Source organism: Nuphar pumila, chromosome 1 (genome assembly GCF_984573655.1).
Source record: "Nuphar pumila chromosome 1, dmNupPumi1.hap1.1, whole genome shotgun sequence".
In the NCBI taxonomy this organism is placed as follows: domain Eukaryota; kingdom Viridiplantae; phylum Streptophyta; class Magnoliopsida; order Nymphaeales; family Nymphaeaceae; genus Nuphar; species Nuphar pumila.
The window spans coordinates 169,400,336-169,411,000 of NC_143249.1; the positions used below are offsets into that span (position 1 = coordinate 169,400,336).

Genomic DNA, 10,665 nt, shown 5'->3' on the forward strand with positions numbered 1-10,665 from the left:
TTCCATTTCTTTCTTTCTCCTTGCTGTAGTTTCACCACTTTTCTGTATTTTTGCAGGTGTAGCAGAGGTGGAGACCATTAACCTTGTGCGGGAGTGCGAAACACACCAACAAGGTGAGCCGGCCCTACCTCCATCCGGCTTTCTACACCCTCCGATCGAGAATCGGCTCATATTCCATCGTCGGTGGATCTCCAACGTGTAGCAGCTGCAAAGATGCTGTTTTTTGGTGAAGACCAGCATTCTCAAACTGTGTAGGACGTCCATCTCCAGCCACGGTCCGCTCTTCTTTATCCTCCCGGTCGTCGGATCTTCCAAGAGGTAGGTCTTCTTCTTTCTTCTCTTCTAGCTAAAACCGAAATTGAGTGTTTGATTTTCTTTTATTTGCTGAGTGTTTCTTGTTTTCTTTTTGTTTTCATCCTTAGAATAGGTTTCGTGCATAGGCCAGCACGTTAGCTTAGGTTTATTTGTTTGATTGATTCATTTGAATCGAGTTTTTTTTAGATTTTTCATCCTTTTCATTAAAATCGGCTAGATCTTCATCTAGCCGATTCTTCAAGTTTGTCATAGGTGTTCTTGGGTCTGTTCTATTGAAATTCCAATTATAAAATTCCATTTCTATTCATCTTAGTCGTTTGGTTGTGTGTTGTGATTTTGATTTCAATTGAAAAGCAAAAATACAAAAATCGGCTAGACAATTTCTAGCTGATTCTTGATTTTTACAAAAATATTTTTGTTTCAATTTTTTTTTTATGTCCAGCGTGTGTATTGAGTTTTTTTGCTGAAAATCCAATTATAAAAGTCATTTTGATTCATCTTATTCGTGGATTTGTGCTTGTGTCTTGTTTGTTTTCATTTTTGAAAAAGGAAAAAAAATCGGCTAGACTTATTCTAGCCGATTTTGGCATTTTAGTTAAATTTGTGTTTTTAAATTAGTAAGTTGTGTGGTTTGCTGTATGTTTTGCATGTTAACAGCAGCATAAAATTGTGTTAAGTCATTTCATTATTTTCGGATTGTTCTAGAGAATCATTTTTAGCATTTTGTGTTTTTGGTGTTTTGGTTATATTGAAAAAACAAAAATTACAAAAGTCGAATTTTCATTTCTTTATATTTTTAAATAAATTCCAGCATAGTGCTGTTCTTGTTAGCATTTGGGTAATTAGGAGTTCTTTTTATTAAATTTTAATTTAGTTTTATCAAAATAGTGTTACTTAGTCTTATCATTTTTTGTGATTTATATTTTTCATTATTTTTTTTTTAGTCTTCTTCTTCCCCAAGGTGGGGCGGCAGCCATTAGAGCTCCAATTGAGCTCTAGGTCAATTTTTTTAGAAAGTCTTAATTGCAATTAGTTAAGTTAGGAAGGTGTCTAGGTTCAATGTATTAGGGTTTTCTTTCTTAGCCGTTTTTAGGGGTCAATTAAGTAGGTTTTAGGAATTAGAGTAGCATTTAATCCTAGGAAATCGATTTTCTATGTAAGTCATTTTATTCCCTAGGTGGCTTTAATTGCATTAGTTTAGAAAGTAGCACCAATTGAAGTTGGCGATTTTTGAGAAGGGAGGTAATTAAAGTAATTGAAATTTGGAAAGTTTTTGAAAAGAGGAGTTTCTTCAAAAATCGTGTGAGTCATTTAAGGGAGATTTAAATCTTGAATGGGCATTAAAGGAGTTAATCCTTAACTTTGGAAAGTGTTTTTGAAATTAAACAAAAATTCCAATCTAGGCTCCACGATTTCCATAGAGCATTAAAAGCACTTTAATTCCCTCTTGAAAAGCAAAAATCGTGGGTTTCTAGATTGGACTTTTCATTTTTCCAAAATGAGCCTTAAAGACAATTAAGGAATGTAACTCCCTCATTAAGTGGGGCAGTTTTTGGGAATCCAAAGCATTCCAAAGTTTGAGCATTTACAATTATTACTTTATTTTCCCAACCTTCTCCATTAAAATCGTTAACTTTGAATTAATTGTAGGAATTAAGAGGTTACTACTTTAGTCTAAACCTAACCTAGTCAAACCGAGCCTAGGTCGAGTCAAACCCTAGTCTAAACCCACTTGAGTCTAGTCAAGTCAACTCTTAGCTTGAGTAAACCGACCCTACCTATTAAACCTAATCTAACCTAGTCAATTAGATTGACTTGGTTAGGTGAGTCGTGAACTTAGTCAAAACCGAGTCTAGCTTAAGTCCAAGACCAAGACCAAACCCTAGACAAGCCTAGTCGAGTCAAACCTAACCTAAGTTTAGATCAACCTAGTCTATCTCACCATACCTAACCCAAGCTGAACCTAGTGAGTCAACCCGAACCTAGTTGACTAAGTCAACTCAATACTGAGTCCAACCTAGTTTTAGTTAGACCTAATCGAGTCAAAACCCTAGCCAAGCCTAAGTCAAGTCATAGACCAAACCGAACCCAATCCTCAGTCAACTGAATCCAACTAGTTAGGTCAAGCCTAGTCAAGTCAACGTTAGTCCAAGTCGAGTCAACCTTGGCCAAGTTAACTCAACCTTAGCTAAGTCAAAACCGATTCATCCTAAGTCAACCGAGTCTAGTCAACCGACCCTAGACCTAGTCAAACCCGTGTCTTATTGTTCCATATTAGTCCCATATTTTTTATATTTAACTCATAGTGATTTTAGATTAGCTAGTATAGTTATTTCTTTAATTGTTTAGTTAAAATTTATATTTGTTGATTTGATGTGTGTTTGTTATTTTGTCGTTTGTTGATAAGTTAGTTAGGATAGTGTAGTTAGTTTATATTTGGTACAGCATTTAGTCATATATTTAATTACATGATTTAGTGTTTTAATTGTAATTGCATTATTATTTCATTTAGTTCATAGTCATAAAACGCATGTCATACTTCATTTAGAGTTCATTTAGCTTCATCATAGTTAACATCTGCATATAATCAGTCATATAGGATTAATTCAGTTTGCATTGCATGTAGATTACATTCTTAGTGAGTAAAATAGGTTAATAGAGTGAATAGTGCATTGAAAGAAAAGACTGATTTTTGCTGCATCGCACCGTCGTAATTTCGTATGCAAAAATTGAGTATTTTCCAAAACTTTTTGTTCTATTCACTTTATTAACGTGTTATTTGACTGCAGACCAAATTTCAGTGCTTTTGGAGTTGATTTGGTTTGATTTTTAAGCGTTTTGCGAAAACCGCTTTTTCTGGATTTTAAATTACAGGACTTTCGATATCCTGATTTTTCCCAGAATTGAAACGCTTATATCTGCAGTTCCAGATACTGTTTTTCCATTCTGTAAAAACTGTCAGATTGTTTAATCTGTTAGTTGCAGAACATAACAAATTTCGGGAAAATGGGACCTCGTTTGCTCTGTCAAACGGTGGTTTTCCGATAACCTGTCAGAAAGCTATTTTGCACTAATTAGGGGCATTTTCGTAATTTCCTTAGATTTGGCATTTTAGGCTTGTTTTCAGTAGTTTCTGCATTTTAGGATCTGCATAACCACCATACAATACAGCATTAGTAGAATTAATTTGGTTAATTTTAGAATTAGTTTAGTATTTTATTTAATTTTTGTTTGATAAGTAGCATTTGTTTTATTATTTTCGTAAAATTAGAATTAGTTTTAGTTATTGCTTGCATTGTTAGAATAGAATACTAACTTTGTATTTTTCTGCATTTTTAGGTTGAAAAGCATATTTATTTTCCAAGGTTATTTTCCAAGTGCGAAGAATGAATAGTTGACGAAAAGACGAAAATACCCTTGGTGTGGACCAGAAGATTTAATTGCTTTTTCATTTTCACTTTAGTGATTAATTGTAGTTGTATTAACTTTATAATTGTAGATTGATATTGTTAATTAATAAATAAAACTTTTTAGAAATATCTTGATTAATTCTTGTTCCCTAAGGATTCGACCCGAACTTACCACTTTGTGGAAAGTCGGTTTTTATATTTTTGGTTGACGATTTTCCAAAGTTTATTGCAAATACTTGTTTTAAAAAGATCATTTCAAAATATCAACCAAATTTTGGCGCCGTTGCCGGGGAACGACGAATTAATTACTTTGTTTTTTTAGAGTTTGATTTATTAATTGTTTTAGTTAGTTAATTAGTTGTTTTCTTTTTAGTTAGTAGGCTTAGTAAGTGAATATAGGATTAACATAGTTAGTAAATATAGGATTCACGTACTGTTCTTTCTAGGATTCACTTAATTATCATTCTGCAAGGAGCGATTAGACAGGTGGGTTTTAGAAAAACATAGTTTGTGATTTCCTGTATTTATTTGTTTTAGTATTTTAGAATAGTTTACTTTGTTATTTATTTATTTAGTTATAGAATTCTGACATAGATAGATATCATATCTGTTTATTTTTAGTTATTGTTATTTGTTTTATTTACATTTTAGTATCTGTGTTAGTTTAAATTTAGATTTAGGTCGTTTGCTTACATATGGTCTTAGTACCAGTGTATGCAGGGGCGACGAGGTTTAGGAACCCCATTACACCCATTTGTTGACAACCCAAAGAGAATTTTACATTCTCATCGAAGTTCGACAACAATGACTGACATGGATCCTCCACCTCCACCCCCAGTTCATCCACGCCCTCTGCGGGAATACTTCATTCCCACAGACTATGTTAAGGCATCCTGCATTCGGAGACCCGATGTAGGAGCGCCTCATTACGAGATTAAGGCCAGCATTATTCAGATGCTTCCATCCTTTTATGGCCTTAGTCACGAGGATCCCTACCGACATTTAGATGAATTCCTCGAAATCTGTTCTACAGTAAAGATACAGAATTTCGACGATGATGCTTTGAGATTGACTCTATTCCCTTTCTCATTGAAGGACAAAGCCAAGTATTGGCTAAAGTCCTTAGATTCTGTAGAAATAGAGTCCTGGGATCAATTGCAACAGGAGTTTCTTCGGAAATATTTTCCCATTGGTCGTACGAACCAATATCGTAGAGCCATCACTAGCTTTTCAGAGCTAGATGGTGAGCGCTTTCATGAGACCTGGGAGAGAATGAAGGATCTCCTCAGGAAATGTCCCCATCATCAGGTGCCGAAATGGCAACTGGTGCAGAGCTTCTATGATGGATTGTCTGACAAGAATCGTCAAATGATCGACTCTTCATGTGGAGGGACATTCATGCTGAAGAGCGAGGACGAAGCATGGAGGCTATTTGATACATTGGCCGAGAATTCCCTCCACCATGCTTCGAGCTCTCATTCGGATAGAGCCACACCCAGCATTCAAAAGAAAGCTGGTGTTCTTGAGATTGGTCCATCTACTGCACTACAGTGCAAGGTAGACATGATTGCTCAGAAGCTGGACCAGCTTCTCTCAGGACCATCCACTACACAGCAGGTGTGTACTCTTTGTGCCAGTCCGGCACACGATATCACTGAGTGCCCTTCGGCAGCTCAGTATCCTGAATTTGTTCAAGAACAAGTTCAGGCAGCTCAGGGTTACGTCAGACCGCCGAATAACCCATTTTCATCGACATATAATCCGGGTTGGCGTAACCATCCCAATTTTTCATGGAAGAATCCACAGTCTTCCACACAGATGCCTACATCCTCTCAGCCAGTTCGGCAGCCATCTTTTACTCAGTCATTTCAAAGACCGAACTATTCTCAGTCTTCTTCTTCTTCTTCAGTCACTCCCCTGATTCAGCAAGAGTCTGCCCCGCAGACATCTTTCGAGGAGAGACTTCTCCAGGCATTCCAAGAGGTGAAAACTTCTAATCAGAACGCCTTCGAGAAGTGTAGCCAGATTTTGAGCTCGCATACGCAGTCCATTGCGAAGTTAGAATCGCAAATGGGACAGTTAGCTGCGGCTATTAGTAGGAGACCCGAGGGTACATTGCCGAGTCAGGCTGTCATGAACCCGAAGGGCAAGGACCAGATTACTGGAGGCCTGTTTCATACTGAGACACAGCAGCAGGCCAAATCAGTTATGGCTTTGAGGAGTGGACGTGAGTATCACGTCGAGAGCAGAGAGCGAGAGAGTAGAGAGAGGATAGAGGAGCCAGAGACCATTGTTTCACCTACGTCGGCTCAACCATCATTATCATCAACATCCCCATCTTCATCTTCATTATCTTCATCATCATCATCTTCATCCTCAGTGCAGAAGAAGGATAGGAGTGAGCCTTCTCGCAAAGAGGAGGAGCCAGTAGAGTATATTCCCCCACCACCCTATCCCAAAGCATTAGAGTCTCCTGGATATAGAGGGAAGCAAGGTGCGAAGATCAAGGACATGCTTGACATCTTCAAGCATGTGCAGATCAACCTAGCTTTGCTCGATGCGATTCAGCAGGTGCCGGCATATGCCAAATTCCTGAAGGAACTATGTACGCAGAAGCGTAAATCTAGAGAGAGAGTTCCTAATAGGGTCCATCTGACTGAGCAGGTGAGTTCAGTACTTCAGCATCAGACACCACCAAAGCTCAAGGACCCTGGAGCCCCTATCATTGCGTGTACCATAGGCAACATCCGGATAGAACGCGCATTGCTCGATCTTGGAGCAAGCGTGAACATTTTGCCCGGGTATTTCTTTGATTCTTTAAGGCTAGGAGAGATGAGATTGACTCCTATTACACTTCAACTGGCAGATCGTTCTGTCAAGGTACCGAGAGGTGTCTTGGAGGACATGCTAGTTAAGGTGGATGACTTTTATTTTCCAGTCGATTTCATTATTCTTGATATGGAAGGAGTAGACAGCCATCACCAGACTCCGATTATTTTAGGCAGACCATTCTTAGCGACTGCCAATGCGTGCATCAATTGTAGGACCGGAGCCATGGATCTCTCATTCGGCAATAGGAAGGTAAAGCTGAATATTTTCAATGCCGCGATGGGACCAGCGGGAGACATGGACTGCTTTCATGTAGACATTGCACATGAGTTAGTGGAGGAGCAGCCTGAGTTGTACATCACTGAGGATTCTTTAGATCTGTACCATATAGAGAAGAATAGCGGTGTAGATAGTGTAGATGTGTCTAGAGTGTCGTCAGAGAGACCACCTTGGGGAGATGTCAGTGAGCCTCTTCCACCACTTGCGGAGACCCCCGCCAAGTCCTCGATCGAGTCACCTTCGAAACTCGAGTTGAAACCCTTACCAGATTCACTCAAGTATGCATACCTCGGAGATGAGGAGACTCTACCTGTGATCATCTCGTCCTTGCTCACTGAGGAGCAGGAACAGAGATTGCTGACTATTCTTCGAGAGCACAAGGCAGGGATTGGCTAGGGAGTTGCTGATCTGAAGGGGATTGATCCTTCATTCTGCATGCATAGAATCCATTGTGATGAGGAAGTCAAGCCATTTAGGGATATGCAGAGAAGGCTAAATCCCAACATGAAAGAAGTGGTGAAGAAAGAGGTGGTGAAGTGGTTGGATGCCAGAATCATTTACCCTATTTCTGATAGCCAGTGGGTTAGTCCGATTCAGGTTGTGCCAAAGAAGTCAGGACTCACTGTGGTTGAGAACAAGAAGGGTGAGAGAATTCCGATGAGGACCACTACAGGATGGCGAGTCTGTATCAATTATCGGAAGCTGAATGTGGAAACTAGGAAAGATCATTTCCCATTGCCATTCATTGATCAGATCTTAGAGAGACTCGCAAAGTAGAGCTACTACTGCTTTCTAGATGGATATTTAGGATACAATCAGATAGCTGTCCATCCTGACGACCAGGAGAAGACCACGTTTACATGTCCTTATGGCACCTTTGCGTTTAGACGTATGCCGTTCGGGCTCTACAATGCCCCGGCCACTTTTCAGAGGTGCATGCTTGCTATCTTCTCGGACATGATAGATGATGTGATGGAAGTTTTTATGGACGACTTTTCAGTGTATGGCTCTTCTTTTGAAGATTGCCTCCAAAAACTTACTCGAGTACTGAGTAGGTGTGCGGAGACCAATCTCGTCCTGAGTTGGGAAAAGAGCCATTTTATGGTCTAGGAGGGGATTGTGCTCGGACACATTGTTTCCAAGCGTGGCATTGAGGTTGACAGAGCTAAGGTGGAATCCATCTCCCGTTTGACTCCACCCACCTCTGTGAGGCAGATTCGATCATTTTTAGGGCATGCGGGTTTTTATAGGCGGTTCATAAAAGATTTCAGTAAAATCTTTCGACCGCTTTGCACTTTACTGGAGAAAGACCAGCCCTTTGTTTTCGGTGAGGATTGTATGAAGGCCTTTGAGATTCTCAAAGAGGCCTTGATTACTGCGCCCATTTTGAGACCTCCGGATTGGACTCTCCCATTTGAGATTATGTGCGATGCGTCTGATTACGCTATGGGGGCCATTTTAGGACAACGCATTGATAGGAAGCCCTATGTGATCTACTACGCTAGTAGAACTCTGTCTGATGCCCAGATGAATTATACTACGACAGAGAAGGAACTACTTGCGATAGTTTTCGCATTGGATAAGTTTAGGTCCTATTTACTTGGTTCGAAGGTGGTTGTCTATTCTGATCATGCAGCATTGAAATATCTTTTGAATAAGAAAGACACCAAACCGAGATTGATTCGTTGGGTTCTACTATTACAGGAGTTTGATCTCAAGATTCGAGATAAGAAGGGAAGCGAGAATGTAGTAGCAGACCATCTTTCCAGACTGATCGTAGAGACCACGCAGGATCAGAGGCCGATCAGTGATTCTTTCTCCGACGAGCAGATCATGTCAGTCAGTACACCGCAGTTACCCTGGTTTGCAGATATTATGAACTATCTGGTTTCGAGGCAGATACCTGAGCATTGGAACAAGAATGAGCGTGAGAGATTCCTATCTCAGGTGAGGCACTATTATTGGGATGAACCAGAGTTGTTCAAATACTGTGCAGATCAGATCATTAGGAGATGTGTTCCGGAGGAGGAGTACCAGTCCATTCTGAATTTTTCCCATTCATTAGCCTGTGGAGGGCATTTTAGCAGTAGGAAGACGGCTGCAAAGGTTTTGCAGTCAGGATTTTATTGGCCTACACTCCACAGGGATGCTCATGAGTTCTGTAGGCGATGTCTTAGATGTCAGCAGATTGGGAACATGTCCAAGAGGGACATGATGCCCTTGCTTCCGATTTTGATAGTCGAGATTTTTGATGTTTGGGGCATTGATTTCATGGGACCATTTCCGCCTTCATTCAGAAATTTATACATTTTGGTAGCGATTGATTATGTGTCCAAATGGGTCGAGGCTGTGGCAACCAAGACCAATGATCATAGAGTAGTTCTTAAGTTCATCAAGCACAACATTTTCAGTCATTTTTGTGTGCCACGTGCGATGATTAGCGATGGGGGCAAGCATTTTAGGAATGTACAGATAGCTTCTCTGCTGAAAAGATATTCTGTCAATCATAGATTCACCACTCCATATCATCCGCGGACTAGTGGACAGGTTGAAGTGTCCAATAGGGAGATTAAGCGAATTTTAGAAAAGACAGTTCGCCCGGATCGCAAGGATTGGTCCCAGCGCTTAGATGATGCACTTTGGGCATATAGAACTGCATTCAAGACACCCATTGGCATGTCCCCGTATCGCCTTGTATTCGGGAAAGCATGCCATCTTCTTGTCGAGATAGAGCATAGAGCGTACTGGGCTATCAAGAAATTGAATTTTGACCTCACCCAAGCTGGCAAAGAGAGAGCACTGCAGCTCTCAGAATTAGAAGAACTCAGGAATGATGCGTATGAGAATGCCAAATTATACAAAGCTCGCACGAAAGCATTTCATGATAAGCATATTGTCAGGAAAGTGTTTGAGCTAGATCAGAAAGTGTGGCTATACAATTCTCGTTTGCATTTATTCCCAGGGAAGTTACGATCGAGATGGACAGGTCCTTACATTGTGAAAGAAGTATTTCCCCATGGAGCAGTAACGTTATTCGATCCTATGACCCAAGGTACATTCAAGGTGAATGGGCAAAGATTGAAGCCCTTTATTTCAAATGCCCTGCAGGATGGTGAGTGTGAGATAGTGCATCTCACGAAGGCATGAGGATTCAACCAGAGGGATGTATCATATGTACATTAGTTTGTTTGTCATTTCAGTATTTTCTTTATTCATTATTTTATTTCATATTTGCTAACTTTTGTTTTGATATATGCAGGATGAATTTAACACTTAGTGTATCAGTTACCAGGTACAGAGCAGAGCTTTCAAAGAATTCAAAGATCAGATGAAATTCAACTTCAGAAGCTCAAGAGCAGATCAGGTTGTATCTATCCTTTCTCCCATATTCTATTATCCTTTAGTATGCATGTGCATCGTATTGTGATATATTTTGTATGCCACTAGGGACAGTGTCATTCAAGCATGGGGGGGTGGTTTAGATGCATGCACACAAAAATTTCAATTTTTTTTCTGATTGGTAATTAAAGTAGGCATTTGAGAACAAGTTGTAGCATATATGATTGTTTTTGGCATAATCTAAGCCCCATAAAAAATTTATTTTCTGAACTGAGTCAAATAGAGTAGTTGTTTATGAGATAATTCAAAGAAAAGATAGTATTTGATTGTTAGAAAATTTTGAATCACTTTAGTATAAGTATGCACAGTATGTTTTGTGAAAGAAATAAGCAATGGAAAGATGTGTTTGAAAAATGAGTTTAAAAGAATAGAGCTATGTTTAGTTGTTGATGTCTTCATGAATCCTAGTAGTGGAACTCAGACACGAGATGAA

The 10,665-nt window shown here is 39.6% G+C and overlaps 1 non-coding gene across 1 annotated transcript; it reads right to left on the reverse strand.

Moving 5' to 3' along the window:
- Positions 1-4,932: 4,932 nt before the first annotated feature.
- Positions 4,933-5,035, reverse strand: LOC149851244 (small nucleolar RNA R71). Its single transcript, XR_016426551.1, has one exon. It is a non-coding gene; the product is annotated as a small nucleolar RNA R71 (small nucleolar RNA).
- Positions 5,036-10,665: the final 5,630 nt, after the last annotated feature.